The following is a 17,400-nucleotide window of genomic DNA, read 5'->3' on the forward strand; positions in this document are numbered from 1 at the left end:
ACAATCCTGCAACTTTGTAACAAAATCGCGCGGAATTTTCGACGGTAACAACACACCAAAAATACTTCGCCACAGTGGAATAATAAAAATCGAAAACGGACGATAATGTAAAGTGTATCTTGAAAATCATGTGATCAGCCGTCTGATGATGAACTTGCCAGTTCGAAACTGGTTACGGCGCTATTTACCTAAATATATACGAGTATTAATAGTGGCTGGTTGCTGTTTTCTTCTTTGTAAGAATTAACCTACATTAATTTCCAGTATACTTTCCCTATTTTCCTCATTACTTCTTCAACTCATGTCTGTCACTCCCCTTCACCTTAAGCTTTCTTCTCCATAGCCACATTTTAAAACTTGCTAAATATCTTATTTTTTAACTGCTCACGATTCACTGCTATATAACACTACACTCTGGGCACAACATTTAGCATATCTTTTCCTCATCGCCATGGGAACTCTTCAAGCTGTTAGTAATTGCTCCACACTCTCTTTCCCATAGATATCCTCCTCCTTGTTTCTTCTGTACACCTTCAGTTCCATGTCATGAAACTTCCCAGGTTCAGAATGGATGTTATTTGACCCATATTCCTTTCCGCCTAAGAATACGGGTATGTTAACTGCCATTTCCTTCTTGCTTATGTTAATCGCTTTTGTTTTTTCCATATTTATCTTCATTTCATACTCCTAGCCGCTTCTCACAACACTCTTCAACATCTGGTATAGCTCCTCTTCTGATACCAGCTGCATCCGCGTATTTTATTGTCTTTACATTTTATGACACCATCCCTCTCGCGCCCTTCCTGTAAAATGGCAGTGGTCTCCATGTTTCACATCCGTTTCTTGGGAACATTCCCTGAAAAGGTGACAAACTTCTGCTGTTCGAAATGCATCTTTCTCTTTGCTACTAATAATCATCCTATTGTTCTGCAACAAATATTTTTTCTGCACTTGGCCATCAGATACAGCTGTTTGATAAACCATTCCATACAATCTGCACCTCAGTGTAACTGAAACTCCGCATATACTTCGCTATAACTGCAGTGCGCATAGACCTAATCCTCCACTTTTGAAATTATACTTCTAATTTGAATTGCGAATAGTTAGCTGAGTGTGCCGACAGTTTCTGTTCATAATGGAAATAATACAAATAGCGTTCACGTTCTTCAACAGACCGCTAATGAACAACAACAGTGCTACGTGCTAGTCTTGAAAGGTTTTCAGTGTAACGGAAAATGAAAAATTATTTGTTTGCGACGAGCACCATAAAAGGTTCACTCTTCCGACGTTTATAATGTTTCGAGACATGCAGTGAAACCACTTAAACTCTTTTTCCCTCGTGTTCCTCTTCTGCCCTTCCTATAAGCATCTGATCTCGCAGTACTGACTGCTGTGCAAATTATAATACACATAACAACTGTTTTCCTGATATATTTCCAGGTGATTCAGGTCAGTGGGAAATGAAATATTTGCACAGCTTAATACATGTCATTATTCATAGTAACACTATACGTGGTTCTGTCTCTTATATGTTGTTTACAATTGATAACTTGTAGCAATAGTCACCTTTCTCTGAATAAATTTCTAGCGCAGCTCTTTCATCTGGAATCACTGTTGGTAGTTCACTTTAAAGTCCCACACACAATCTTTTGCTTATATCTGCATTAACACAATGTGTCACGATTTATTTTAACGCCCACCAGAATCGCGAGGCATGCCCTTTGTTGGTTTAAACTGACAGACATGTGGCATGAAATTTTTGGCATTTTTAAGGCCATCATGACTGGCTGTTACGCCAATACACATCGGACTTTTAAAAGCTGACCGTGCGGGTTAGCCGCACGCTCTAGGGCGTCTTATCACGGTCCGCGCGGATCCACCACGTCGGAGGTTCGAATCCTCTCTCGGGCATGGGTGTGTGTGTTATCCTTAGAGTCAGTTAGTTTAAATTAGATTGTCGTTGTCGTGGTCTTCAGTCCTGAGACTGGTTTGATGCAGCTCTCCATGCTACTCTATCCTGTGCAAGCTGCTTCGTCTCACAGTATGTACTGCTGCCTACATCCTTCTGAATCTGTTTAGTGTATTCATCTCTTGGTGTCCCTCTACCATTTTTACCCTCCACTCTGCCCTCCAATACTAAATTGGTGATCCCTTGATGCCTCAGAACATGTCCTACCAACCGATCACTTCTTCTAGTCAAGTTGTGCCACAAACTCCTCTTTTCCCCAATTCTATTCAATACCTCATTAGTTATGTGATCTACCCATCTAATCTTCAGTATTCTTGTGTAGCACCACATTTCGAAAGCTTCTATTCTCTTCTTGTCCAAGCTATTTATCGTCTAAGTTAGATTAAGTAGTGAATAAGCTTAGGGACCGATGACCTCAGCAGTTTGGTCCCATAAGACCTTACCACAAATTTCCAAATTGAAACCCATTCTAGATTATCATCACTTATTTTAACACAGTTCATAGATGGTTCACCCATCATTTATAACTACACGATGTACTACTTCACTTAGTGTGGTGTTTATGACGATTATATCCACATAGATCAGCTTATTGAGGGGTTTGTGTTCGTGCGCTTCAGTCCTCTAACCACGGCATATTCTCCACTGTTCGACTGAGTAAAGCTAGCAGTTTCTGTAATACTCATTGAGTGAAACTTATTTGAGTTGCGTTAACAGATATTACAAGGAAAGAACGATAGACTGCATGAACAGAAGAATCACTAGGTGAAGGATCTCAGAGTTATATTTCCTTGTATCGAATTTCAGTGAATTTTTCCAGGAAACGATTAGTCTCTCTCTCCAACTACTTTTACAAATAGCAAAATTGAGAAAAACTCTTGTATGACTAGTCAGTAAGTGAAAGATATAAACTTATTAGTAGTCAAGTACTGTTTGTCAGACATTCATTATTTCGGTTGCACAGGAACCCATGATGTTGACATCTATGATGATATGACATCAGTGCCTTTTTCGAGTTGAAGCTCTGCCTTATCTCAACCTCCCAGCCGAATAGCTCCCAATACTTCCGAGGAGTTCCGAACCTTTCTGCTGAGTCAGCAGTGACTTTTTATCACGTTTTTCGAATTCCTGACTGTATCAGTGCTTGTGCACGAACATTTTTATCTCGTGTGAAATGCAGAGTTGCCGCGAGCTTCCAGCCTTGTTCCGACTGGCAAGTCCACCTCTTGCATAATTTTTCTCGAGCAACAGGAAAGAGGTGAGTGGACCCTGCGTCCCTGTGCCACATTTTGTGATCTTGTTGCCTTCACCCGCTACTTGTAGGCTAATTACAGCCGCTAGTCTTGAGAAGAGGTAGCGCGGTGCGTATAGTTTTAAAAATAACCGTGGCAGACTGAATTAAACGTTTCACAACATCAACATTTATTCTTCTTTTCTACAAACTAAAATCCGACACCCATCCATTGCGCAAAGAATCCCAGAGGGCACGGTTTTCTCAGAGCTAGGATTGTACAGGTAAAAAGGCTGGGAGACTGAGCGATGGCAGACGACAGTTTTCTCGGTATTCGAGTCTCTCATTAAAGGAATTTGACTTCCATAACGCAGAAAATTTTCTGTTGCTGTATTTTAAACTTTCGAATTTTTCTGAAATGTTTTTTGCGAGCGATGGAGAAAAGTCGATGGAAAATTGGAAATTTGTGGTAAGTTCATGTGGGACGACACTGCTCAGGTCATCGGTAACCTAGGCTTACACACTACTTAATCTTAAACTAATTTACACTAAGGGCAACACACACACACTCATGCCCGAGGGAGAACTCGAACCTCCGACGGGGTGAGCCGCGCGAACCGTGAGAAGGCCCCTAAGACCGCGCGGCTACCCCGCGCGGTAAAATTTAATGCTGATGACAGAAAAATACAGGTGTTATAGAAAAAGAAATAGAAATTACTCAAAGGTTCCAACTGGAGATGTAAGAAAGATGAGAAAAATGCGTCAGGTACGAATAAGAACTAACATTTAATTTTTTATTAATAAAAACGGAAAGCACATTAACTTTCTTCGAAAGTATACATTTGCGAATATTTGTCTGCTGCACTGATTAAAAGTACATGAAAGACTTGATGATTCTTATATTAGACGGCTGATTTATCACTATTACGTTAGAGTTTTTTTATGATAAATAAAAGTGATCACGCTACTTAGTTTCTACTAAACTGTGCAATAGATTTATTATCAGTATCCCATGTTGCAGGTTGTACGCGTATTTAAGATTCCATTTGTTAACATTACCTTCCTGAAACACCCTGGAAGATGAAAACTGTGTGACGCACCAGACTCGAACTCGGGACCTTTGCCTCGGTCCGGCACACAGTTTTAATCTGCCAGGAAGTTTCATATCAGCGCACACTCCGCTGCAGAGTGAAAATCTCATTCTGGAAACATCCCCCAGGCTGTGGCTAAGCCATGTCTCCGCAATATCCTTTCTTTCAGGAGTGCTAGTTCTGCAAGGTTCGCAGGAGAGCTTCTGTAAAATTTGGAAGGTAGGATGCGAGGTACTGGCAGAAGTAAGGCTGTGAGGACGGGGCGTGAGTCGTGTTTGGGTAGCTCAGTTGGTAGAGCACTTGCCCGCGAAAGGCAAAGGTCCCGAGTTCGAGTCTCGGTCAGGCACACAGTTTTAATCTGCCACGAAGTTTCATATCAGCGTACACTCCGCTGCAGAGTGAAACTCTCATTCTGGATTATCTTCCTTACATATAAAATCCTTTAAGTTTTCCATCAGAAACTATCCGATATATATTTGGTATTTAAATGACGTAAATCAGTCCAGTTTGCTAACATGCAGAGTTAAACTGCAACAAGAAGCGTCAACTGACATATGTTCAAAGTTTGGAAACAATGCAGAGGAAAGCTGGCTCTGCAATTCTGTGTTATGTGCGCTTTTTCCACGCGCTTCAAGCCTGAGTACAAATTCCGAGAGCGAGGTGGCGCAGTGGTTAGCACACTGGACTCGCATTCGGGAGGACGACGGTTCAATCCCGTCTCCGGCCATCCTGATTTAGGTTTTCCGTGATTTCACGGATGAAAATCAGTGTGGATTTAGGCCTCTTAGAGGTTGTCAGGACCAGATCTTTAGCTTACGGCAAATAATGGAGAAGTGTTATGAGTGGAACAGGGAATTGTATCTATGCTTTATAGATCTAGAAAAGGCATATGACCGGGTTCCTAGGAGGAAGTTATTGTCTGTTCTACAAGATTATGGAATAGGAGGCAAACTTTTGCAAGCAATTAAAGGTCTTTACATGGATAGTCAGGCAGCAGTTAGAGTTGATGGTAAATTGAGTTCATGGTTCAGAGTAGTTTCAGGGGTAAGACAAGGCTGCAACCTGTCTCCACTGTTGTTCAGATTATTTATGGATCATATGTTGAAAACAATAGACTGGCTGGGTGAGATTAAGATATGTGAACACAAAATAAGCAGTCTTGCATATGCGGATGACTTAGTTGTGATGGCAGATTCGATTGAAAGTTTGTAAAGTAATATTTCAGAGCTAGATCAGAAATGTAAGGACTATGGTATGAAGATTAGCATCTACAAAACGAATGTAATGACAGTGGGAAATAAATATAAACGGATTGAGTGCCAAATAGGAGGAACAAAGTTAGAACAGGTGGACGGTTTCAAGTACTTAGGATGCATATTCTCACAGGATGGCAACATAGTGAAAGAACTGGAAGCGAGGTGTAGCAAAGCTAATGCAGTGAGCGCTCAGCTACGATCTACTCTCTTCTACAAGAAGGAAGTCAGTACCAAGACTAAGTTATCTGTGCACCGTTCAATCTTTCGACCAACTTTGTTGTACGGGAGCGAAAGCTGGGTGGATTCAGGTTACCTTATCAACAAGGTTGAGGTTACGGATATGAAAGTAGCTAGGATGATTGCAGGTACTAGTAGATGGGAACAATGGCAGGAGGGTGTCCACAACGAGGAAATCAAAGAAAAACTGGGAATGAACTCTATAGACGTAGCAGTCAGGGCGAACAGGCTTAGATGGTGGGGTCATGTTACACGCATGAGAGAAGCAAGGTTACCCAAGAGACTCATGGATTCAGCAGTAGAGGGTAGGAGGAGTCGGGGCAGACCGAGGAGAAGGTACCTGGATTCGGTTAAGAATGATTTTGAAGTAATAGGTTTAACATCGGAAGAGGCACCAATGTTAGCACTGAATAGGGGATCATGGAGGAATTTTATAAGGGGGGCTATGCTCCAGACTGAACGCTGAAAGGCATAATCAGTCTTAAATGATGATGATGATGATGATGGTGATTTCCCTAAATCGTTTCAGGCAAATGCCGGGATGGTTCCTTTGAAAGGGCACGGCCGATTTCCTTCCCAATCCTTCCCTAACCCGAGCTTGCGCTCCGTCTCTAATGACCTCGTTGTCGACGGGACGTTCAACACTAACCACCACAAATTCCAACACCTAGTCTTGTTTCCCAACCCATTTGACTTACTTCTTCAAAAACAGTGCGCCAAATATTCTATCGAAGTTTTTTCATCACGTCACTAAGTGAGCAGTGTGACGATTATTCACCTCAGAAAACGACAACGCAGCCTTCATCTTCTCTGCTCGTGTGCTGTTCTATTCCCTCCAGTGTAAATTTTAGCACAGGTGAAAGTCGACGAGTTATCTGCTCGTTCGGTCCGGTGTAAGCCCACCCTTCATGTTTAGAGGAGTTAGGTTCGATTACTGCGTGAAGTTTACGATCGCTGAATTGCAGAGGCAGCCGTCCCACAAAATGTATGGGAACACTTCATGTAACTGCAGCATCTGGACTCGTACAACAGGGGAACGTATTCACATACTGCCCACGTGGGCATTATTTGGCTGCAGCAGGCTGGAGGCAACCGTCCACCTGGTGTCTTTAAGATGTACTGTGTCTTGCATTACTATGCGCGCACTCAAAGAGCGGTAATATTTTTTTTCGTACATCAATATTTTTTACGGAAAACACTGTAAGAAAAACATAGAAAAGGTTCGCTTAGGTGTCCCCTTTCGCAAGGATTATACTCGCGCATCAAAGGCTGAGTTTTCTGTTATCTTCGATCGTGAGGCAGACAACTCTACCAGTTGAATGACGTATTTGTCGGTCTGCAGGCTGCAGACTTCGTTAGTAAGTCGGTTCTAGACTGTAGCGCCTAGAACCGCTCGGCCTCAACGGCCGGCTCCTAAACATCCCTAGCTCCACTGTTGCCGATGAGATAGTGTGGAAACGTGAAGGAACGCGTACAGCCCAAAAGCGTACTGGTCGACCTCGTCTGTTCACTGATAAAGACCACCGACAGTTGAAGAGGGTCATAATGTGTAATAGGCAGTCATCTATCCAGACCATCATACGGAAATTCCAAACTGCACCAGAGTCCATTGCAAGTACTATGAAAGTAGGGGGGGGGGGGGGGGAGATGAGATTTGGATTTCATGGTCAAGCGGCTGCTCATAAGCCACACATCACGCCGGTAAATGCCACACGAAACCTTGCTTGGTGTAAGGAGCGCAGACGTTGGACGATTGAACAGTGGAAAAACGTTGTGTGGAGTGACGAATCGCGGTACACAATGTGGTGACCCGATAGCAGTGTGTGGGTGTGGCGAATGCCCGGTTAATGTCATCTGCCAGCGTGTGTAGTGCCAACAGTAAGATTAGGAGGCGGTGGTGTTATAGTGTGGTCGTATTTCTCATGGAGGGGGCTTGCACCCCTTGTTGTTTAGCGTGACACTATCAGGGCACAGGCCTACAATGATGTTGGAAGCACCTTATTCCTTCCCACATTTAAAGAGGAATTCATTTAAAGAGGAATTCGGGGATTGCGATTGCATCTTTCAACACGATCGAGCACCTTTTCATAACGCACAGCCTGTGGTGGAGTGGTTGCACGACAATAACATCCATGTAATGGGCTGGACTGCACAGAGTGCTCACCTGAATCCTATTCAACGCCTTTGGGATGTTTTGGAACGCCACCTTCGTACCAGTCCTCACCGACCGACATCGATACCTCTCCTCAGTGCAACATTCCGTGAAGAATGGGCTGCCATTCCCCAAGAAACCTTCCAGCACCTGACTGAAGGTATGCCTGCGAGAGTGGAAGCTGTCATCAAGGCTAAGGGTGGGCCAACACCATACTGAATTTTACCATTAGCGATGGAGGCCGCCACGAATTTGTAAGTCATTTTCAGCCAGGTGACCGAATACTTTTGATCACATAGTGTATGACGACGGTGAACCGTTTCTACGATAGTGTCATGAAAGAAGCGATTGAATCCAGGCAAATACACTCAATAAATACACGGCTTGCAACTCAGCACATCGTGGTATTCGACCATAGCATCAATGAAGCAATACGTGCTGTCTGAAGACGTAAATGTGGCCTTATGTACGATGTTGCAGTATCCTGTGTTAGGAATAACGATGAATTGTTCCTTCGGACATGCATGCATGTCCTAGGAAACAGGCACTGCGGCGACTACAGCCGCTATGAAGTACAGGGAACTAGTTCGCAGTTGCGAATACGAACATCCATTAGCTGTGTAAGGTAATGACAATGAAAATTGATGTCTGACAGGGGCTCAAACCCGGAATTCCCACTTAATGCGAGCGCTCACCTTAACTGCTTTGGTTATACGTGCACGACTCACCCCCAGACCCAAATTTTCAGATATTGTCGTTTCGGTGACACAACTTTTATACATATCCACATTATGTAAGTCCTGTACTGAGGAGGACATTTTAATTGAAAGTCGCAGCGGGTAAATACGATATTGCAGTGCCTGTGTTGTTAAGAAAAACGATGCAGTGTTCCTTCGGACAGGTACTGCAGTGTCGTATTTATCGTCCCATACCAAGCAGCGACTTCCAGTTAAAAAGGCCTCTCCTTTATGGGAATTACATAATGTGTGTACTTTCACAGGCTGCGATATAGGTACGATGCCGCTTGGCAGTTTGGGTCGATCCGTGAGTCGTATACGGGTAGACAAATCAATTAAGTTGACCGCTCTCGCAGAGCGGGAAACCTGTCACTTTTCATTGTCGTCATTCCCTTATACCAGGGGTCTCCAAACTTTTTAGTCCGCGGGCCGCATTGACTCCTTCACGAAGTCATAAGGGCCAAGATCTACCTAGTGGGATTAAAGCACCCTAGCACTCCATGATCACCGTAATGTAAGGCTAAAGGAAAGATGAAATCGCAAGAATCTAAGGTTGTGGGAATTGCTAGCACTGAAACGAACTACGATTTTTATTTAATTACATAATTTTGATTGGTGGGCGTACCTGACCGAAATTCTGGCGTATTTTATTCTGGCGAATTTCACCGACAAAAAAGTATGTCACTGTACATTCTTCACGAAAGCGTCCTGCAAAGTTTATATTGTTCGCAACACTATTACTGCAAGACGTAGCAGAGGTAGAGTCTGTCAACGCATTGTTATTTCAAGCGGCGCAACAATAAGTTTAGTTATGTAGTCTTGTAGCGAGTAGCAGAGCCAATGTCGCGGTGTACTGGTCGCGATAGGCCTCGAAACTCAATTGTTGCCAGTATAGGTACCACCTCAAGTATTTGGCGGTCCGGATACCGGGGATGACCGGGCCAGCTAACGCGGGCAGGTTTGCCAGCCCGGCCGGTTTCGGCCCGCGGGCCGTAGTTTGGAGACCCCTGCCTTATACAGATGATGGATGATTGTCCGTACTCGCAGCTGCGAATGTTTCCTGTGTTGCCTTATTTAGCACTGGATTGAGCACCAGTGACATCAAAGCCAACAACGAAGCCACCGACAAAAATAATGTGTGTGAAATCTTGTGGGACTTAACAGCTAAGGTCATCAGTCCCTAAGCCTGCACACTACTTAACCTAAATTATCCTACATGCCCGAGGACTCGAACCCCCGCCACCGACAACATGGCAGTCAGGTTGCACTTGTCAGCGGCTGAGAATTACTCGCCTAAAACCTCGTCTCAATTTTACCAGCTGGCCGGATGCCTGACGAGGTTTTACAGGCGTTCCAGGATGTTTGTTACAGTATCTTTGCTGGCAAGAGAATACAGGCCGAAAGTAAAAGGAAAAGGATATCTGGTATGAAGCTAATTACAGAATACGAAACGACTCAAAAATTTAGCGGATGATGAACGTGGAATATTCATTCGACATGCTCTCGGGAAAACTCGACTTCAGCAACTGCCAACTATAGGAAGTACGTATCCGTAATCAGGACAGAGGTGCGCTCTTGAACACTGGTTAAAATGTATTACTGGTAGTAGCGCTTCCTTTGTTAGCCGACACCCTGCAACACAGCTGTCGGGCACAGTGTTCGCGCAGCAGAGGAAGCCAATGAATTAAGTATTTCCGCCACTGAGTGTTTTTTACTGTTTTATTCGATGCCCACGCGCAACACACGACTGGAACAGCAAGTACGTTTTTCGTGTTTTCATTGACCCACTTGGTCGCTTTGCTCTCCATAATTAATTTTCGACAGCCGAGACACAGACCGCCCATGCAGGAGCTCAGCCGAGTCTCGGCTAAGTGCTGCCACGTGTTCCCTGCCCAAGTCTGGCTCCAGGGAGGCTGCTGGAATAGGAGTGGGTTCCTGGTGCGAAATAGTAGAGCGAAATTAATCATTTAGAACTGTGTCCGTAGCGGAGGGACGTTACAGATAAACAGTGTCGAGGATCAGCAGCTGGAAATACGTGTTGTGTGAATTTGGCTTTCAATGTATTCTGAGATACATCTCGCCACATTCTAAAATTACGGTTCACTCGCCAATCAAGGATGACATTACGACGTGACGTGACTGGATAATGTGGCAGAAAAGGATTCATTCTACGGAATTTGTGGAGACACAGTTCTGTTCTAGAAAGAGGAGGACACTTGTGGGAAAAACAGTGAGAGTAAGCATATGGAGAAGAGCTGTTCTGCAATTTTTTAATACTCTTTATAGATCACGTGTGCCGATACTATTAAAGGTGCCTGCTTTAGGGCAGTTCCGGCAATCATGGCGTTGCCGTATTTATGGTCTTCAGCCTACAGAGTGGTTTGATTCATCTCTTGACGACACTTTACCTCTGTTGAACTGCGTAACGTGTATCAAAGTGAAGCCTTTTAGTGTCGTTAACCCCTGTCATTTTTCAACAATTTCTGACTCGCCACACGTCTCTCCACAACCGAATTCACTATCCCTTTGGTTGTGTCCGATCCAAGTATCCCTTCTTTTCATCTGTGCCAAAAATTTCTTTCCTCGCCAAGTCGACGTAGGAGCTACTCATCAGGTACTCGACCTACCTGTCTAATTTTCAACGTTCTCGTGTAGCACCGCATTTCAAATGCTTCTGTTCTCATCTCACCTGAACTGTTAGTCATCGACGAGTCAACTCCGCACAAGGCTACACGCGAAGTCACTTCAGTAATGCTTCCGAAAGCTTAAATTTACTTTCGGTACTAACAATTATTTTCTTTCTACGAGAAGCCTTTGGCTTTATTACAAGTCCGTTTGTATACTGTTATGTCTAGGCAAGACAGCCTAGACACAATGAGAGGAAGCCGAAAGGCACGCGCTTAAACTCACGCAGGCTGGCGTGAGGTCTGAAACAGGATACGTAATGAATGCTATAAAGAAAAGTACGTAGCTTCTGGAATACTTAACTTTAATCCACAATTGGTGAACATTGGTCTTGTTGATACAGTATTATCATCGCAATATAACTTGATGATGGCGCCTTGCTAGGTCGTAGCAATTGACTTAACTGAAGGCCATGCTAACTATCGTCTCGGCAAATGAGAGCGTATTTGTCAGTGTGGCGTCGCTAGCAAAGTCGGCTGTACAACTGAGCGAGTGCCAGGACGTCTCTCTAGACCTGCCGTGTGGTGGCGCTCGGTCTGCTATCACTGACAGTGGCGACACGCGGGTCCGGCGTATACTAATGGACCGCGGCCGATTTAAAGGCTACCACCTAGCAAGTGTAGTGTCTGGCGGTGACACCACATATACTGTGTCTCTTTCTGCCATTACCACCTATTTTGTCAGTAAAGTACCAAAAAGTTAAGTGTCTCATTACGTAGCCTAATTTCCTCACCATCGATGATCTTATGCATAATACTCCATTACCTTTGTTCTGACTGTGTTGATGTTCACCTTGCAACCTCTTATCAAGACTGTACGCATTCCGTTCAAATGTTCGTACATTTTTTTTTTTTTTTTTTTGCGTCTGCAGCGGAATTGAAACCTTATAACAGACCTGAAACCGTCTATTTGTTCTCCTAGAATTTTTACTTTTTTCTGCAGTTCTTTACGGTGTCATATACTGCTTACTCGTAACGCAAGAGTTGTAGATAACCTTTCGCCCGCCGGCCGGGGTAGCCGAGTGGTTCTAGGCACTACAGTCTGGGACCGCGCGACCGCTACGGTCGCAGGTTCGAATCCTGCCTCGGGCAGCGATGTGTGTGATATCCTTAGGTTAGTTAGGTTTAAGTAGTTCTAAGTTCTAGGGGACTGATGACCTTAGAAGTTAAGTCTCATAGTGCTCAGAGCCATTTGAACCATTTGAACCTTTCGCCCCCAGCATTTTATCCCTCGTAACAATAGGATTTCAAATAGCGTATTCCAGTCAACAATCAGTTCCTTTGGAAATTCCTTTCTTTAAGGTCATGTTGGAATCTGCATACTTGCAATACATGGAAATTTCCAAAGTCCGTGTATACAATGAGAAATGTAAATGGGTATCTGCATATACAATGCTTATTGTCATGGAAGTATTCAGAGGTCATTGGGAAAATTTCTGAGATAACAGAGTATGGGAATATGAAGATGGTGGGTTATATAGCGTCGTAAGTAGATTTAAAAATGACAGTATCTAGTATACCAGTAGGATGCCGGGAAATTTGCCTACAGGCTAGTTTGGTCGGATTACGTTTTGTTTATTTATGAATGCAATGGCAAATTTCTGGCAGGTCCTGAAAAGGCTCGGGCTACGGTAAAGAAACCGTCTGCATTACGCTATCGGAATTCACGGGAGTTTGGGGCGTCAGAGAATATAGTCCTACAATGTAAAGGAGTCCGCCCCCGGTAGCTGAGTGGTCAGCGCGACAGACTGTCAATCCTAAGCGCCCAGGTTCGATTCCCGGCTGGGTCGGAGATTTTCTCCGCTCAGGGACTGAGTGTTGTGTTGTCCTAATCATCATCATTCCATCCCCATCGACGCGCAAGTCGCCGAAGTGGCGTCAAATCGAAAGACTTGCACCAGGTGAACGGTCTACCCGACGGGAGGCCCTCGTCACACGACATCATCATGTAAAGGAGACACTAAAGCTACTTTAAATCAAATGAAGCTGGATTTGAATAAGGTGATACATTTGTACCTGCTGTTTTCAGTGTTATTCTATTCGTCTTTCACAATCATCACCTTCTTCTTCTTTACTCCTCGGGCTACTCGAGAAATATACACTCCTGGAAATGGAAAAAAGAACACATTGACACCGGTGTGTCAGACCCACCATACTTGCTCCGGACACTGCGAGAGGGCTGTACAAGCAATGATCACACGCACGGCACAGCGGACACACCAGGAACCGCGGTGTTGGCCGTCGAATGGAGCTAGCTGCGCAGCATTTGTGCTCCGCCGCCGTCAGTGTCTGCCAGTTTGCCGTGCATACGGAGCTCCATCGCAGTCTTTAACACTGGTAGCATGCCGCGACAGCGTGGACGTGAACCGTATGTGCAGTTGACGGACTTTGAGCGAGGGCGTATAGTGGGCATGCGGGAGGCCGGGTGGACGTACCGCCGAATTGCTCAACACGTGCGGCGTGAGGTCTCCACAGTACATCGATGTTGTCGCCAGTGGTCGGCGGAAGGTGCACGTGCCCGTCGACCTGGACCCGGACCGCAGCGACGCACGGATGCACGCCAAGACCGTAGGATCCTATGCAGTGCCGTAGGGGACCGCACCGCCACTTCCCATCAAATTAGGGACACTGTTGCTCCTGGGGTATCGGCGAGGACCATTCGCAACCGTCTCCATGAAGCTGGGCTACGGTCCCGCACACCGTTAGGCCGTCTTCCGCTCACGCCCCAACATCGTGCAGCCCGCCTCCAGTGGTGTCGCGACAGGCGTGAATGGAGGGACGAATGGAGACGTGTCGTCTTCAGCGATGAGAGTCGCTTCTGCCTTGGTGCCAATGATGGTCGTATGCGTGTTTGGCGCCGTGCAGGTGAGCGCGACAATCGGGACTGCATACGACCGAGGCACACAGGGCCAACACCCGGCATCATGGTGTGGGGAGCGATCTCGTACACTGGCCGTACACCACTGGTGATCGTCGAGGGGACACTGAATAGTGCACGGTACATCCAAACCGTCATCGAACCCATCGTTCTACCATTCCTAGACCGGCAAGGGAACTTGCTGTTCCAACAGGACAATGCACGTCCGCATGTATCCCGTGCCACCCAACGTGCTGTAGAAGGTGTAAGTCAACTACCCTGGCCAGCAAGATCTCCGGATCTGTCCCCCATTGAGCATGTTTGGGACTGGATGAAGCGTCGTCTCACGCGGTCTGCACGTCCAGCACGAACGCTGGTCCAACTGAGGCGCCAGGTGGAAATTGCATGGCAAGCCGTTCCACAGGACTACATCCAGCATCTCTACGATCGTCTCCATGGGAGAATAGCAGCCTGCATTGCTGCGAAAGGTGGTTATACACTGTACCAGTTCCGACATTGTGCATGCTCTGTTGCCTGTGTCTATGTGCCTGTGGTTCTGTCAGTGTGATCATGTGATGTATCTGACCCCAGGAATGTGTCAATAAAGTTTCCTCTTCCTGGGACAATGAATTCACGGTGTTCTTATTTCAATTTCCAGGAGTGTAGGTAGCTGTTGCGCACTAAATTATCTAACATGAATACTGCAATGGTTCCATCTATAATTCCAATTATAATGACTAATTCTATATCCGATATGTTTCCTGCTACCTCAGCTAGCGACCCATCCATGATGACACGATTATACACAACACAAAACACCCGGTCTTTCTTACTCTTTGGACTACTGTCTATAAAAATCGATACTGGAGTTTTATTTCAAGCGGCACAAGAAAATTGCTGGGATATACATTAAAAACAATCCGTACAGTCTCTTAGCCGCAATATTCTTGTTCTTCTTCCAGCACTTCTCATTCTTTCCAGCATATTTCGAAGCAACACCACAACATATACTAAGGACGTCCGAAATAAAAGAAATACTCTGGTAATTTTGTTCAGATCGCTACCATAGCCTCCATTTCATTAGGTACTCATTTTAAAGAACTTTAATTGTGAATAGGTCGTATTCTTGCAACTGGGCTCAGCATGTCTGAGTGTTGCATCACTGTTACTATTTCCAGTCATCGCTTCTTTAGTGATTTCATCGTTACCTCTTAGCTTTCAAATTAAATCAACTAATGAACTGCCGTTATGATTCTGCTCGTTAAACGTAGGTTTCAAGTTTTTTGAAATAAAAGTGTCAATGATTTCTAATTGTTCTAGTGTTTTTGGTAATTAATAACTTAACATATTGCATAATTCATTTGTACATGAGTCCGCAGCTCGTGGTCGTGCGGTAGCGTTCTCGCTTCCCACGTCCGGGTTCCCGGGTTCGATTCCCGGCGGGGTCAGAGATTTTCTCTGCCTCGTGATGACTGGGTGTTGTGTGATGTCCTTAGGTTAGTTAGGTTTAAGTAGTTCTAAGTTCTAGGGGACTGATGACCATAGATGTTAAGTCCCATAGTGCTCAGAGCCATTTGAACCATTTGTACATGAACAAATAGTATGTTCGACTCTGAGAATATATTCCCACAATTTTTGGACATTCAGTAAATCCTTCCCTGTGTGTAATATTTCTTTAAACAGTGAAAAGGTAACTCCTTCCGTGTGTTTCTATCAAAAATTATTTGTCGGACAGCATTAGTAGTTAGCCGAAAAATCTATTCATTCTTGAAATTTTGAATCAGTCGCCTTACTACAGAGACGGGATTAAATTAACTGATTTTAGATGAATGGAATAAATCGGCATAAAAGCAATCCAACATAACTACATGAAATTACGCAAGCAAAATACGTTCATACAAGCTAAACTCTCGTTGTTTCTTCGGAAGAATACGAACAAGACCAAAGCTACAGTGGATGCTTGAATAAATCCTGGTGACATCCTCGGATCGATCTATACATCAAGCGACTGCACGCTAGAAGCATAAGGTTCGTTTTCGAATATCAATATGGCCATAATCTAGATTTACCATGACATATTCATAACAATACGGGTTCAGTATTCATAGGAAATCATGTACCCTTTCACGTCACTTATTTTTGCTTAATAACTTTCAACATAATTTACAGTAACAGTGTTAGCTACTAAGCTATAACGATTGAATATAAGAAACACCACCTCACATCCGTAGAAGTGGGTAATAATAATAATACATGTCTATGAATACCATTTATTTCATCCTCATTTATTACATTTATGTAATTTAGTTGGTGAATGTCGCTATATCATCAATCATCTGTCGTATCCGTTCATCTGATGGAGATAGTCCCGGTCGGAAGGACCTGTAGTTGTTCCTTCGGAACAAAAATATGGGAAGAAAACACGCGTGGTGTTGATGAAATGTTTACAAGTTAACAGGCCATCAGTAGCCTCGTGCTGTCGCAACATTTTGATGAGTTTAGTATTTAGTGCTTGTAATCTTCGCCTGTAGATAACGAGTAGGAATCTTGTCGAAACCTTGCAACATCAGGAAGCCACGACGTGGCTGATAAACCGGGATGATGTAGCCAACTGAATTTGCCTAGAACGCCGGCATTCTCATATGTATTAATATACGTTTGAGTGCGTTCGGGACCTCCTCGGATGCCCAGTTCATTATGGACTCTGCTATTGGTAAGTGGGAGATCCAGATCAGAATCCTGAACTTGCACAAATTTGCGTAGCCACTGAGATGCCAGTCGAGAAATATTTAAAACTGTATACAACTGGTGGACAACTGATAGCCCACGGACAGGATCTGGCGTGGGACTAATTTCAATCTGGCCAACGACAGAAATTCGTGTGTGTGTGTGTGCGTGTGTGTGTGTGTGTGTGTGTGTGAGAGAGAGAGAGAGAGAGAGAGAGAGAGAGAGAGAGAGGGAGGGAGAGATCCTACAGAATTTTGCAACAGAAATTTTTAAGACAGCTGTTGCAAAACGTCTAAGTATAGAAACAATGTGCCTGACAGTAGCGCCACGATGATCGTTCTGGCGCAGTTTTAAATTGTCTGAGATGACGGCTCTTCCTGGGTGGTTCCCCAACATCCTCGCTGTGGGAGGTAGCTGTGGCATTACTGACATCACCATCAAAACTCACTCCTCTCCTAT

The sequence above is a fragment of the Schistocerca serialis genome, chromosome 6, assembly GCF_023864345.2.
Source record: "Schistocerca serialis cubense isolate TAMUIC-IGC-003099 chromosome 6, iqSchSeri2.2, whole genome shotgun sequence".
NCBI lineage: Eukaryota > Metazoa > Arthropoda > Insecta > Orthoptera > Acrididae > Schistocerca > Schistocerca serialis.